The following is a 17,166-nucleotide window of genomic DNA, read 5'->3' as shown; positions in this document are numbered from 1 at the left end:
GATTTATTACTGATTTAATTTCTTTTAATAGCTTTGCTAGACACATGTTGCTAAGTTGGTAATCATGTATGACTAGGTATGCTATACTCAGCAAATTGACTTACCTGTTTCTACATAAGATTGTTTCAGGATTACTGCTACACTTAGGAGGCCCTGTTCTGCTGTCAGATTACCATTCCTTGATAGCTTCTGGGCTTATCTTAACAAGCAGTTTGATATCCTGAACGTCTCCTAATACCACTGACTGCATCAGTGCAAAAACATAAAGCAGTCATCTCTTCTTAAAAGGAGCCCCTCAACTGCATGTGACATGTGGGGCTCCTTAATTCCATATGACATGGATGTCGTAGAATATGTAGGAAGCATTTTTGACAATTCCCCTTCAATTGTTTTCAGTCACATTGTAAGGCTGATGCAGACTTTGAGAAAATTCTCCAAATTTTGCCATCATTTGCAAAGCATACTTCTCTAGCTAGGGATTTGGAAAAATCATTCTGGCCATGGTTTTAAACCTGCATCTTTCAACATAAGGTGACCCATTCAGGATAAGCATGAAACATAAATCTGTCTGTGGCCTTGCTAAAGTGCTGGAACCAGTCAGTACTGCCAGATTCAAAGTGAAACTTACCTGAGCATTGCATGGTGAGACTGTCATATAGGCCTTCAGAGGACGTAGTCCTTATAAAGCAAGACTTTTTCAACTCTTCCTCCATGCACATCTCCCTTCAGTGGTCTTCACACCAAAGTAGTTCTCCTTGGTTAAGGAATTCCTAGACCTCTTCTTCCCTAACTAGGGAAAAGTGGAGCATTCTGTCCACAGCCTTTGTCCAAGTCTGTGTGGACTCAGTCTGCTTGATTAAGATCTCTGTAGCTCAGCCATTGTTGGAGTGTCATTAGTGGGACTCTGAACAGTTATTGATGCTGGCATTTGACATGTCTCTGTTAAAAGTGCATCAGTCACTTGTGCCTTTGTAGGACTGTACTTGAGAGCTTTACTTAACCTGTGTTACATGTTCATAGCACAGGAGAATGCAGTGTTTCCTCCCTTCTGCTTGGTTCAGTACCTAATTATTAATGTCAGAAACAGATGGAGTTTGCTTTTCTTCAGTGAATGGTGGGAGTGCAAGATTTCTGCCTCTAATCTTGGAAAATTTTCTCTGGAACCAAGCATTAGATTAGGATTTAGCTGTCTTTGAGATGGGCATCTTTAATGAATTCATCAGTTTGGTAGACATACTGAAGTTATTTTACAACCTTTAAACACTAATGAGAACTTCAGTAGGGCCTAGTTCTGGAAGTCTGATAGAAGTAAGGAACTCCTAATGCAAAATGTGTGCCAAGCTTAATTGCAAATTTACTATCTAAAATCCCAGTCGTGAGTCCTTGTACTTAGATGTTTTGACCTTCCTTTATCCGAGCTCCTTCTGAATGCTCAGCAAGGTAATCCATAGATGGTTCTCTTCTCCATATTTGGGCTGCATTAGATTTAATTTGTTTTACCCTAGAGACTGGACCAAGTTCCCCATCTGCTATCCAGGCAACTTCCCATAACAGAGATTTCTATAACCAGAGCACATTATATCCTGCAGACCCCAGGTTGTTGAAGCTCCATGGCTGGCTTCTGAAACTGTAAGTTTTGCTTACTTTGGAGCCTCTGATTAGAGTTCAGAGGTATCCCTGATGGTGAGAAGGTAGTTTTCTGCAGATGTATACTCTGTCAGAATGATGCATTTTAATTTGTGGGCAGTGGTTTAATCTGGTTCTCACATTCCATCCGTCCACACTTAGTAGTCTTAGCTGACTTTTATAGTGACCTCATGAACGGTCACTTTCATCCATGGAGTTTACTAGGTGGGGGGAGTAGAATGCCAGGCTTTTCTTCCATACTACATAATCATGCACATATATATATATATATATATATATATATATATATATATATATATGTATATATATATATATATATATATATATATATATATACATATATATATATATATATATATATATATATACATATATATATATATATATATATGTATGTATATATAAAATACACATGCACACACACAATGCAGGCTTTGCACCGAAGGCACCCTAGCAGAGAAATAACCAGAGAACTTACCTGACATAATTTTAGACCATTTCCTTTGCCTTTCTGAAGTAGGGTTACAGTTTTTCCACTGTGAATGTTCATTAAAATGTTTCTGCTTTTTATCTTTGATCTGTTTTTGTGCATAGTCCTGCCAGGGATTTGATTAATTTGAAACTACATGTTAAATCTCTGCCCTTAGTTTAGACCTGAATTTTGTCCTGGAGACTTTGGCACTTAAATATTTTTCATTCTCTTTGATTTTTGTTTTTGAAGATTCTGTTTTGTGACAATTACATCTAGATGATGTAGTTCATTGTCAAATTTTGTAGTACAATTTGTCTTCCTATTATATGTTTTGGGTAAATCTAACTAGACTGAAATGTGTCCAGGATTGGCAGTAAAGTTTTATTACTGCAACTACACCTTTTAGGAGGAAAAACTGTCACTGTCATCCATGGCATTTACTAGGTAGGCAGAGCAAGTGTTCCACACCCACCCAAACTTATATATGCTAACTGCAAGACTGCTGTACCGTAGAGAAAAGGGAATATTCCAAGAGATTGCAATCTTGGACTAAGTATGTGCAAGTCCAGATTTTTGGTCATTTAGTTTCCGCATTTCAAGAATCGATATTGAGAGTCCCAGCAGTATAAACATTTACCTCAGGGTGGTTGCAAAAGGTAATGTCAAAACTGAACTGAATGACATCAGCCAGGATATTTCCAAGTCTTATGCCGCAGAGAAAAAGACTTCTGACAACCCCAAGAAAAGCGCATCTGGTTATAGCAGTTACTACTTCATCAACCTGCTTTAAGGGTGTTTACCATGCAAATGCTTTTTTGTGCGCTGGACTACCATTCATGTTTCTTTCTGTACCAAACATTACAGATTAATGTTTTGCTTAAGGGCAAAGTGGGGCTGTCTATTGAATGTTGGGACTCGCATTGCGAAATCCCGAAACACACACAGAAAAAAGACTGAAAAAAAGGAGGAGACCGAATATCAAATATCACTCTTCACTTTTAAACTTTTTTACAAGGGAGCAAGTATACCATTCACACTCAGACTTACATTTACCAAGTCCAAGATTGCCGTACCTTAGAGAAAAAGGAATATTGCAAGAGATGGCAATCGTAGACTAAGTATATGGAAGTGCAGATCTGTGGTCATTTAGTCTCCACAGTTCAGGACTCAACATTGCAAGTCCCAGCATTATAAATATTTACCTCAAGGTGGTTGCAAATCACAAGTCCTTCAGTTTTTTTTTGTGTGTATTTATATCCCACCACAGACCTCACTGCTGTCACACTACACTTGTACATATCCTGTACCACTCTAACACTCCCAACTTCATCATAGACTACCACAAATCCTCTCTAGGCACTCAGTCATATGCTTTCTGTAAGTCTACAAAAACACAATGCAACTCCTGCTGACCTTCTCTGCACTTTTCCATCAACACTCTCAGAGCAAACATCATATATATATATATATATATATATATATATATATATATATATATATATATATATATATATAATGTATCTGTGTTATACTGTGAAGAGAACAGAAAAGGGAGTGTGAATTTCATACACTGTGTTGTTGGGAGCAAGTGGAATGGGTGGAGTTGAAGGATTAGGGGAGAATTGTATATGGGTTTGGAAGCTGAAAGGGAGGCATAGATGACTGAAAGGCATCTAAATGTATTGCCTGAGGCAATGATACCCTGTAATTCATTGTAGGCATACAAATTTGCTTGGAGCTAGCCAAGGAAATGATAGGGCCAGCTTGTGTGGTCATTTTCTCTGAAACTCATACTGACTTGGTAGGCAAGAAAGCCTTTTAACAGCATTTTTCCATGCACATTTGCCACAGCATCCATGTTAAACCATTTCTCCATCTTTCTTTTTGAGGCTGTTTTTATGATATCCACTTAAATGTCAGAAGCTTTTGTGTGATGGCTCCTTTTTCAGGCTAATATTTAGATTTGTAGCATATGTGTCGCTGAGAAAGGTACCAGTTACTCAGATTTAGTTATGCATGTAAAAGTGCAAATTGTAATTTAATTGAGAATTCTCAACTGATAAAGTATGTGTTGTACAAGGTGACCAGAGTTTTGTTTTGTATGTGCTTTATATTGCTCCTACTGTATATTTTTCCACTTCCAATGTGTGCAAATTTATCAGTCACTTTACAGTAGATGATCCATTTTCCCAAGATGCATTGTTCTCAAATTTGATTATAAAACTTGATGGAGTGCGGGTGCACAGTTCTGTCCTTGAAAGGAAGGATCATGGGGGGAGGTCTTTGTTTCCAGTACATAATGTTAATTCATTTATTCTTTCTTCAGTTACATGGTCAGTCTAATTCAGGGTCACAAGGTAGCTGGAGATTCTTGAGTATGAAGCAGAGAAGGTAATCCTGAACAGGGTGCCAACCTATCCCACGATTTGCTTGCCAGTTCTGTCAGTTCATCCAGGCACATTTTTTGGATGTAAGAAGAAACCGGAGCACCTGGCAGAAACCCATTCACACTCCACACAGAAGGCATGCCAGCTGAGAAATGAAATAAGAGAACCATATTCTATGACACAGCACTGTGTTACCCACAAAGAAGTGCTCTTTCACTGCATTTTTATTGTTTGCCTTTTTTGATAGATTTGCTGTTTGTTGCCCCTGTTTATTTTGTTGAATTTGTGCTCACACATGGCTTTTTAACTAATTGATTTGGTTCCCCTTTGTTACGGTTCAGCTGTCTTCTGCTTTTCATTTGTTGATGGGAAATGGCAATAAGACATGTTGTGTGCCTTCAAGAAGTATTCTGTATCTAAAGTCACCCCTTAGGAGATTCTGTTTTGAGTGGTTTGGAAAATTTATGTAATGCACAGCCTTCCTTTTAATCTGATTTCTTCTTGTGGAATTCATCCTTTTCCTTGAAAACTTCAAGTGATCATCACTTTGAGGATTCCAGATGCGCAGTGTCTGTGTACTTTAATATGAAAAGTCTTTCCGTATTTTTCATAAGCATGGAGTCACTTTATGCACCAAGCTGGAGTTATCCAGTGATGTCTGAACTGATTCTATATCTAGCTGTTCCAGTGCATTTGTTGTTCACCAGTGTGTATAGGCACAAGTATCTTTAAGTACTGTATGACCAGAGCTGATTTCGTTTGTCTCTTTCCTAAGTATAAGCTGTTTTCTTGGCCCAGTGGAAAAGTGAAGTGTTGGCAGTATTCTAGGCAAATGGGGAAAGTGTTTCCTGAGCCACTTGGTCTATATTCTACTAGAGAAGTGAAGATATTGGCTGCAAGTTTCTAGAGAGACACAGATTAGGAGATTTGTGTACTTCAGCTTTGCCTTGGATCCTCATTTGTAGTAAGTAATGTATCTTGGTTGTTTGTAGGTCCACGGCAAGCTTCATCAGTACTGTTTTTTGGGATGTGCTTTTTCATGTATTTATTTGGAATTGTGCCCTGCTGCCTAGCACTTGTGTAGTGCTCGGTACTCTGGACCACTTTAACTCAAGATCTTCAAGATCATCTCAGTCATCTGGCACTGTCCAACCCACTGAGAAATTGTTGAGTTTGAATTGATAGTTGAAGTGCATCTTTCTTTACTTTTTTAATTTAAATATTTGTCTTTATTTTAATCTCCTCTTCATAGGCCTGTGGTGGAAAAGAGCAGCATAAGGGAGAGACTGATCCTGTTCTTACATGTTCACCTTCATGATGTCAGTGAGGGGACAAGCTTAGACATGGACCTTAAAAATACTTGGGGAAATAGGATGAGTGCTACTTATTGGCTGAAGAGTGTTCTGAAAGTATTAATAGAGAAAATACTTGGAGAGATATCTTTACAGTGTTCCTATATAAATGACAACTGCACTGGTCTTGATATCTTGAGCTTACATTAGAATCCTTTAAATAATCTGTTTTTAAATATAGTATTTTCAGTTAGCAGCTCCTTTGTTTCTTTAACTATCCCTTTGCTAGACAATATCAAGTGATAACTTCAAGTTGTTCATTAGGCCTGCAGCCTTCCACACCCCCACTTCAAAAAGTGACTGCCATCAACATTGATAGGTAATGTCTTTGTCTTTTGTCTTATAGAACAGAACTTTCACTTACCAACATATTGTTTCCTTCATAAGGTGCAGGTGTTAATTTTCTGGTATTTGTACAACAGATGATGGGAAGATGTATAGAACAGTTATTCTGGATTTGAAATTGACAGCCAAAGGAAGATGGTATAAAACTGTTACTTAGCGTTGTTCCCTTCTTTTCATGGTCCAAAGTCTTTTTTTTTCTCTCTGCAAGGATTTTATTACCCTGGGCTCCCTCTTCTCCTTGACTTTTTTTTTTTCGGGAGGGCAGTAGTTCTCCAAGATCTGCCCAACTCCTCCCCTTCTTGTACCATTTCAACCCATTTGTATCTGCTGCTTGCAAGAGCCTTTTGGTCCATTTCTTTTCTGATGTAGATGATAGTCAGGGAACTGGGCAGTCTGCCAATCTTGCAGACTCTCCTATCCCCAGCTACTTGGCTGCTTGCACACTCCTCAGTTGCTGCTGTTGGGAGGTTCATGCATGCTTCCAGCTGATTACCTCACTGCTATACAACGTGGGGATGCTAGGCTCCTTGCTACGGACAATAGGTGTCAGCAGTGCAGCAATCTATGCTGCCTCTCTCCCCTCTCGGGATGGGCAGTCTGGCACTGACCACTGATAGCTATCCTCCTTCATCCAGTGCCTCTGACATACATGCATTATTTAACACTAATTATTCTCACTGCTTTCTCTGCAGTGGTTTGTGCTGAATCCATCATCAAGTGCTAGGAGATCAGATGAGATATGTGTGGCTCTTCAATGGTTAGTGTTTGAAGCACATTATACATTTGTCATTGCAGTTGAGGTATGGTGTCTAACTGTGCCTTTGATGACCCCCTGTGTAGCAGGAAGAAGAATGAGTAGCTGCCATCTTCAGGGAGGACTTCCAGTAGTTACTGGGAATTAAGTCTTGAGGTGTATGCTGCATTGCACAGTACATGGTCATGCTTCCAGAAAAAAGCAGGAGAATAGGGTAAATAAAATCTGCTACTTTTCCTCCAGATCACTTCAGTAGCAGCTGCTGAGTGTATTTATCACAACTTTTGTTGGCAGTTAACCACTCTTGTCATATCACAGCCTTGAAATTCTCTGAAAAGGCTTTGCCAAAGAGTTGTTTACCTCTGACAAATCAAGGACGTTGCATTATCTACTTCATGTCTCTCTGAAGAACTTTTGGGAAGGTTAGCTGCAAAGCAAGCTTCTACCAAAATGCTAAACACTATCCATTTTGGGATCTCAGAAAACTGAGTCTTCTAAAGCATCCTCCAGCTCATCATCCACCTACTCCACCAAAGTTCAACCCCTTTAGCTGTCCTTTCTTTACATTCTCTAGATCTAACTCTGGTGACCCTTCGTAATGGAGTCTAGGTCAGGTGCATTTTCTCTGCCACTCAGAAATTTGAACTTTTTTAGCAGAATCTGACTTTGAGGGATTTGTGGGCATGCAAGCAAAATGCACTGTGCCATAAATAGATATGTAAGTTAATTTGTTCCCAGAGCCTGCCAACACTGTATCTTGATTATTGCTGCTGTTGGTAAGTCTTGCATTTGCATGCCTAAACATTGTAAGTCCCCACATGGCCATTAAATCGGCCAAGACTTGCGCTAGGATTGATTGTACTATTTTGAAGAAGAGCAGAATATTAGTAACTGACACACTTGCCAGGGGTTCTTCCCAGTTATTCGATGCCAAAGGCAGTAAATGTTGCCAGCCTGTGTTGCAAAGTTGACAGTGTTTGAAAGCTTTTTGTGTGGAGACTACCAGGAGAGTTTTCCTTGCAATCCAGAGTATGTCAGAGCATCACCAGCAGGACAAGCACACTGAGGCTCAGTTCAGGCTTGAACCTTTTCAAAGTTAGGTCAGTATCTTTCTGGCCCTTTGAACCCTTTCAATGATGAGTTTATATTCTTGGCAGAATTGTAAACCAATCCTCTTCCTTGGTTGAGGACCAAGTGAGAGGGGGAGACTTCAGCTCTCACCCTACATAGGTTTATAGGGAGGTACTAAGCTATTGGCCCTAGGGCCTATATAAGCCTAGCCAAATGGTACCCTGGCTTTTGCCACCCAAGAAAATTATTCTCCTTTGCCCCTGTCAAGCAGAGCCACAGAAGTGATCCTCAGGGTGAATTTCCTATCTCCCATCTAATCATCAAGATTTTTCTTGAAGAGTGATAATGAGGAGCTTTGTTTGATATAGCTAGGTAGTTTGTTCCAGAGTATGGGAAGTCTCTGGGACAGGAATCTATCCCTCCAGCATGTTCTGTTTATTGTGGTGACAAGGTTTAGGTCCCTAGAGCGCGTAGCTTGGAGGGATTGGGATTTCTTTAAGTGGAACATGTCCAACAGCTCTGGGTTTGACATAGCTTTGTATGTTAGGCAGAGATTGCCTCTGAGTAGGCAATATGCGACAGAGTAAAGCTGGAGTTGTTTGAGACTGTCTGCGTAGGGCATCTGTTTGAGGCTGGTAATCCTCTTTGTGTGAGGTATTTCTGCGGCCTTTCCAGTTGTAGATGTCTTGTGAGGTACATACCAAAAGGGGCATTGTACTCTATAATGGGTCTAATGAGTGATTAGTAGAGGGGAACAATGACCTCTTTTTTCAGGGTTACTACTTGATGTTTTGACACTGCTCTCACTCTAGATTATTAGGTAGAACCCTTTCCAATCTGCCTGCTGATCCTAGTGTTTGACAATCTGTGAATGGATACTGAAAGAGCCAGTCTTCAATAGAGAGGAGTCTTTCTGAGTCTGGGTCTATCAGCATCAGCAGGGCCATGTTAAGAAGGATCTACCTTGTCCCCATGCTGGAACTCGCACCTTAGAGAGATATCAAGTAGTTTGATATCTGGTGGAAGCCATAGATGTGCTTTTGGGATCACAACATTAGGAAGTTTGGTCTAAAGTTAGTATCAGCCACAGAGTGTGGGCCTCTACCAACACTGTGTTGCATTTGGCTAGTGTATAATCCTATGCTGGTTTCTGATCTTTCTGCTTGTTAGTACAGTCTATGTTTGCCCTTGCTTATACCTACAGGTAGTGGGGATCCAAGTTTGTTTTCATTCACCTCCAGGGTCATTTGAGAATTCAGGAGATGCTGAAGCAGCTGTCTCCAAGATGGTGAAGAATTATGAGCCTTATCCCTCCTTTAGCAATATCTCTGTTGATGACAAGCAGTTTGGCTTGACTGTTGTGACTGTCCCTTCCTCTTCCTCTGAATTGCTCAGCCTAAGATACCCTGGGTCATCTTTTCCCCTGATATTAGTACATAATCTGACTTGCATGTCATCCCTGGTGTTTCAATTCCTTGGTCAGAAATCCACATTTTCTATCATCATGTTTTACGTGTTCTCCACATACATTATTTATCATAAAAATTTCCTTTGGCCTTTGACGAGAAAGAAGTAAGCAACATGGTGTTAGGAATGCAAGAGTATGTTTTGCTGGAAAAGTGCCATGCTGATGGTAGCAACTTGTGTAACTGACCTTTTTACCTGTAGTTTATACACTGTACTGTTTCATGTGGCTTATATAATGGATTTTCATTCCCTCTCTTGTTTGACTATTCTTTTTCTAAAAGAAATGTTGACGTGATCCACTAGCATTTAACAAATCATAATATTTTGACCAAGTCGAGCTTGTAGTTCAGATTTAATCACATTTTCTTTCCAGTATTAGAGCATTTGGCATGGAGCATTGAGTTTTGCTGATTGCAAAGCTAGTCTGGTTCATTTCTTTTTTTTTTTAATGCACTTGATTGCTAATCACTACTGTGACATCACATGAAAAAAGCTGCAGTGGTACAGTGCTAGCATTGTTGCCTCACAGCAAGAGGTTCTCCTGTTCCATTCTTGGCTGGAGTGCCTTCTGTGTGGAGTCTACATGTCCTCCCCGCGATTGAGTGACCTCCGAAAGGCATGCATGAATGGGCATGCCTTCGTTGAAGGTTGGGCGTCGGGCTGGCAACTCGGCACCATAAAAATCGGCTGCCAGTCATTAGCGGACCGGAGTTCCACTGTGGCGACCCCTAACCGGGAAAAGCTGAAAAGACAAACAACTGTGACATCACATGAACTGTACTTTAAACCGGTACATTAACCAACTCCAAGTAAAATGCTAGAGGCATTAACAGAGAACACTGGACCCTGGTAGGTTTTTCTTTGTAGCTGTTAAAATGTTGCACAAGCAGCAGATTTTGACAAATGTACTAGCACTCTGACAGCTCCGGAGACTACATGAGAGAAGATATCTTAGCAACAGTGTGTATACCTGGTCAGTGTAGCAGAAGTCATATAGCTAACATATTGGGCTTTTCTGTTAATTTCCTTTTGGGGGTGCCCTTTGATCCCTAGTCTGCATCTTTTAAAAGAAAAATTCCTATGTGCAGTTGAGAATGAAATTTGTAACCTATTTGACTGTCTAATCAATGTATCTTATTGTTTATCTTTTTAAAATTGCATAAAAACACTGCATCACATGGGTAAAAAAAAAAACAAAAACATGGTTACTGAGTAACAGACAGCTCTGTATGATTGCATAACCAAGTCACTCACTGTTCTGGACCCACACAAATGTGAAGTTCATTGCTGTCCATTATTGCCATCTTAGTAACATTTGCTAAATGATTGCGGTTGTAGTTATTTTGATGGTACCTGCTGCAAGAGCCAGTCATGTAATTGTGCTTCTCTTCTTAGTGGCCTCAGCATTTCTTTTTTTGACTATGTACAGGAAAACTGGATTATCAGCTTGACATTCTCCTTCTTGCTGTAACTGATACAATTCTAGCTTTATGAAATAGATGAGTCCACAGTGGCAGTTAATAGTGTTGCAAACAGTGTATGGATGGAGACATACCAGGGGCAACAGATTAAAGTGTCTGAAGAGGTAGAAAGAATGTTTTCATGCTGCTGTTTGTACTGAATAATTAAGAGATATGGAACCAAATTCCAACGGACTTGCTGTAGGTGTAAGTGACTTAGCCTGCTTTGTAGACAGGCCTTACACCAGAGTAAGACACTTAAACCGAGAGCAAGTCTTTTGGAATTGGGCCCACAGTGTTAGAATGTCAGTGTATAGCTATGCTTGAATTTATGAGTAGTGGCATTTAATTGGATGCATACCTCTCAATACTTGAACCATGTTTAGGGAGAAAACAATAAGTCTGCTTATGTTGAACGTTAGTGCAGAAAAAGTAACCACACACACACACACACAAGTATACATGTGTTATTTAAAATAATCTTATTAAGCTTATAAAATGGGGACACTTAATTCTATGAATATGTATTTTGTGTGTGTGTGTAGATATGTATGCAGGTATTTATATATATATATATATATATATATGTGTGTGTGTGTGTGTGCACAGATGTACATGTCTAAAGAAGCAATTTTAGAACAGTCATCAGCCAATGCATTCATTTTTTTGTAAAGTCATTTTGGATACTGAAAAAGTCTTTTATTAAGTAAATTATTTTAAACTGCAGTATTAATTAACGTGGAGTTTTTTTTGTTGTAAATTCTAATGCACTATGTTGATTTCCGTATAATTGATGTATTTATTGCAAATATAAAAAGTAATATATGTATATAAGTTGGACCTGATCATTTAAAGTAAGTAAGGCTTGAGTTTTACCTTATTTAAATACATTGGGACACTATATTGTGGGGGTTGTGCTGGATTGATGCTTCTCTGATATTCCTGATAGTTGAAGGTAGCAGGTTATACACATTCCAGTTAGTAAGCAGCAGGCATGAGTTGTGGAGTACACATTTTGTCCATGCACAATTTCATTGCAAAGAATGTGAAAAGTGCAAATATAACTATAGCCTTAGTCCTTAAAATCCATTTGTTAAATAACCCTTTGCATACGTTAAACCAGCAAACTGAAGCATACTGTACATTGACTGTTCACTTGAGGTCATCGTGAATACTGTAAACATTTCTTTGCAAGTGATTAGCAGTTTAAGAATTAAGAATTTAAGGGTTTAAGAATTCCTTGATAATTCTGAGAGTTTTAAAAATTGTACTTTATAGAATTTTTTAAATTCTTACCTGTCATAATTCATTATTGAGAAGATTCATATAAAATGACTGCTGACCTCTCGTAATATTGTTTTGCCTGTACCTGACATCAAATATATTTTATTGAACATACACAGTTTTAATATGAGGATATGTATGATGCTATAAGCAATGGATTTACAGTGTTATGTTTAAGCAACCAGAATGGAAAGAAATTTCATGGCTAGGTTATGTTGTCAGTACAGTTACCCTTAGTAATAAGGCAGAATGGAAACATCCAAAAGATGTGTGCAGAATGCAGTGTAAACTGAACTGGATTTTGGATTTGTGTTTTTTTTTTCCTTTATCAGGGCTTCTTTAAATGTTAAGTAATCTGAAAAATGAGGGGTTATTGCTTCAGAAAACTGCTAACTGCTGTTAACAGTTCATGCTGTATTTGTAGATGTCACTACTGTTTTTGCATCTCAGTGAGTATGTAAGCACATTTTTTCTGGTGGCAATGGCATTGTCAGCATTTTTGTTGGTCTTTAAGAAATGTTTAAGAGCATTACAACATGTAAATATTTTACTGATGTACCATGCTATTGAATAGTCATGACTGATGTTTTTCTGATATTCACTGTAACTGCATTCAGGGGTCCTTGTAATTTCTTTTAATTAATTTTTTTAGTTCATTGTTATTTAACAGTATTATGTGGATTTTGTATAATACTTAAACTTTATTTGTAAATGTGATAGTGGCATGTTAAAATGTGTTTTGTTAATATTTTGTGTTTTGGTTAATTTGGATCAAAGTTTTTTTTTTCCTTTAAAAATATGTATAGCCACTACTACTTTCAGAATTTTTGAATAGTGATTTTAAATTAAGAACTTTAGACAAAAACAGACTGCCGTGTTTATTTGAACTGCCAAGGCCATTTGTTGTTAGTGTACATTTAATAGTGTAAAATGTCACACCGCATTTCACAGTTTGACTCAAATTTTCAGTCATTTGATATATAACTATACAGATTTAACAAGTTTTTTTTTCTGTTTATCATAATCTTTGGAGTTATCAGGTTCAAGATTAATTAGAAGTACCTCCCATTAAAGTCTTTAAATTATGTTGTTAACCACTGATGTCATTATTCGCTAACCAGGCTTAAATACTTGAAAATATTGCATTTGCTATGTTTGAGGATGCTGTCTAATCAAGCATGTTTAGTGTTCTGTAGTTTTAATTGCAGGTTTATGAAACAATGTAAATATATTGGAGGGGGTTGCAAACTTAATCTGCAGGTCATGATGGAAGTTCCGAGCATTGTGTCACACTTCCTGTCAGAGGTAGAGATGGGCGAACCAAGCAGAGCTCAGCTTTGGGACTGGCTCAACTCATCCTGTATGTCCATTTGACAGTATTTTGTGCAGCAAAATTAATCAGTGTGATTACAAAAACATGCTTGTATTGCAGCATACAGTAACCTGGGCTTTAAATTTTGGCTTTTAACAGCTAGAACCGCATAGCTGGCTTATCTCTGACTTTGCTCCTGATGAATAAAACTTTGAATTGCCAGCCAAACAATGGGAAGATCCGCCCTTCTATTTACCATCAGTAAGGTACAGCTGTGATATGTGCCTGTAATGTGAAAAGGAAGACATTCCACTTTCACCAGTTTTGTACTGCTATTGATATGAATTGCCTCATTTTGTACCACAGCAGGCCTTCCACATCAGCATTTTTTTAAAAGGTGCTTATTCAGAACATTGCAATTTCATGAATTTTTCACTTCCAATTTTTTTTTTGGGGGGGGGGTGGCTGGGTATTGTTCATAAATGACATGAGTATTTGTTCATTACAGTTTGTATAGACATAAAATCATGTTCTTTGTTATTTACTTTAGTCTGAAGCATGGTTTAAAATAATCAGATGAATTCTCTGCGAAAATGCATATACCTAACCACTGTTCAATAAACAAACTACAAATAAATATTTGTGAATGAGAACAAAGCCAGTAAATAAAGGTCAGTCACAAAATCCATTTTCTAAAATAAATGTCTGTTAAGAGACGTACCCGTACTGCTGGCAACTTTCATGAATACTCTGCCTTATTACTTTTGGCTATTTGTGTTACTGTAGGCTGAATCTCTTAACTGGTGTCAGTCTTACAAAATTTTCCAGGAATTATACTGGGACAGTTATCCATAAAATATCCTTCAAAAGTAGAGAAGTGGCTACACCTTGACTTTTAATTTTAAAAAAGCCATTTTCAATGTTATTTTTATGCAGATCATGCAAAATGAAAATCTCAATTTAGTATTCAAATACATAATGTGTTTACTTCTAAAATTGGATCACAATGTAGACAGTTGTGAAAAATGGTAAAGAATCCTCAGACCCAGCTTCATATAGACCAATTTCAAGTTTAAACCATGATTTTTAAGTGTCTGCAATAGTTAAGAGAAAGGCAAAAGTGTTGCCAGAGCTGACAGGTATTGGATTAAGTTTAGAGAAGGGTAGGCAAACATCTGTCAACATAAATAAAACAATGATGATCCACAAAGGATCAGGGGGTAAGGAAATGCTACTTTTGTTGGTGGGTCTTTTTTTATTGAAATTCTAACAGAAGGGAAAACAACTGAATAGAATAAAAAAAAACAGCATAGAATTATTTACACGGGTCCATAACAAGAAAACTATATATAAAGTATAATAAAATTGTTAAAACAATCAATATTTTTCAAGTAAGTTCTTAAGTTTTAGCCAAGATTTATAAGAATGTATAACATTAGAAGTTCTCATGTTTATAGTTTATAGAAACATTTTAGTTTAATTCATTTTTACAAACAAGTTTTGCTAAATTAATAAATTCAATAAATGGAGTAATTTTATAGGAATTAACTTTTCTAGCTATGGCTAGAATTTTGGTGGTGGGTTTTGATGCAGAGAAAACATTTGACAGAGCAAGATGGAATTTTATGAGTATACTAATGGTAATTCTCTGACAGAACTACAGGGTTAATAAGGAGGGTGTGTGAAGGGTCAGAGGCAAGAATTAAGGTGGTAGGGTAAAGGCTGTGTTTGAACAGAGGGGCTAAGCAGATGGCTATCCTGTTTTCCCCATTACTTGCTTTAAACTTCAAGCTATTGGAAAGAAAATAATGATATGTCAAATTCAAAGATATGACTAGTACAGTAATCAGGAAAAGTTAGCTTTATTCACATATGATAGTATTTTATACTTGATTTATCCAGAAAATGATATTGAAGTAGTGTGGAACATTTCTAGAAAATTCCAAGTCTTTTGGGGATATATATATATATAAAATAAATGAAGGTAAAACAAAGGCTATAGCAATAAAGTATGTACCTGCACATGAATTGCTTCAGCAATATCCATGTCTATGAGGACATGAAAAGAAGTATTTTAGTATGAGATTAAAAAGAATTATATTATGGCGCTAATGATATGCGGGGGGAGACTAAAAAGATAATACTGAAATTGAGACAATGGAAGCTCTTGATTATGGATATGGACAGTTAGATAAAAGCAACAAAAGTGCTTCCCTTTTAATTTTATCTACAGGTCAAACAGAAGTTGTGGACCATAATTAATAGAGTTGAAGGTAGGGAAAGAGCGCAAGAGTTAAGTGGAATAAGTTTTTCCATGTATCACAAGGGGGGGGGGGTTGAGGACAATAAGATTTGAAGAGATACTTTACAATTAGATATTTAAGGCTCATATACATAACATAAGGTTACAAATCAAAGTGAGAAGGCGTAATGATGAAATGGGGTGGAGATCAAGAAATAAGGAGAGTAGGATTTTGAATGCAGAACCTTGAGGAGAATAACAAGCATTCCAAATATTATATTTGTAAAGTAGCAGAATATGTTGTATAAACTAAGGTAACATGGAAATAGAGAAAGGAGCTTTTAGCAATAGGGATGACTGTAAGTAGAGACACAGAAAATAAGCAAGTAGGGGCTGGAAATTATTGGAGAAAATTAGCAAAGGAACCATGGTATTGGAATCAAATAACTATGGAGAAAAGGGTAATAGAGCGGGATGAGACCAAGCTGAAGTTTGTACTGCAGGTTAGAGACTGTGTCCTCCATAGAGATTAATAGTGTTGACAAAGAGAAAAGGACAAGAGAGTGCTACATGAAAGACCAACACTGGTTGAGGTTTTCATTGAGTGTAAAACAGAAGCTGTTGTTAAAATAGTAAGGTATAAAAATATTGCATGATAACTATAAGAGTAAATCAAAAGAGATTAGAACAGAGAGAATGGAAAGGCAGTATACAAAGGGCAGTGAGAACATATATAATTGTCTCCCAGGAATGCAACAGTGTCCAGAATGTTTCATATTTTTGCATGAAAGTGTTTGCCAATTTTTTATCTATCCCAAGCAGAATTCAGAGAATCTTTCCTCGGACAGAAGGCAGTTGTTGGAGTTGTGATGGGAAAGAGAAATGAACTTGGGAACATGTTTTTTTGGAAACAAAAAGATCTTAAAAATTCCATACAGAGTACTCTGTCAGAAATGGGATAGCAGATTAGACTTTTATTTGAAAAAAATGAACATTTTGTATGTTGTTGCTATCATGTTCTAATGGGCACTCAGACCTTAATATGGCCAAACTTCCAAATGTGCATAGCTGTATATTACCTTCAGTTATGTTCTCTTAAAATGTTCAGGAAAAGACATCTGAATACTTGCACCTTACAGCACATTACAGGACTTGATAGTGTTAACTAAAATACAACTGCGTCTTGAATGTTTGGATATCAGTTTTCCCTTGAAAAAAAGTCTTTTTTGTTATATATCTAAAATGGCAAAAAACATTCATTTTTTTCTGTGAAAGAAGCTTTAACTTATATGTTCTCCAGAAGGATAACCACTGCAGTAGCCTAAGCTATATGGTTGCATCCTGTACAGAATATAACAGCCTGCCAGCTTCCA

The sequence above is a fragment of the Protopterus annectens genome, chromosome 11.part0 (genome assembly GCF_019279795.1).
Source record: "Protopterus annectens isolate FY-2018-M chromosome 11.part0, PAN1.0, whole genome shotgun sequence".
Classification (NCBI taxonomy): Eukaryota; Metazoa; Chordata; order Ceratodontiformes; family Protopteridae; genus Protopterus; species Protopterus annectens.
This window is presented reverse-complemented; position numbering follows the sequence as displayed.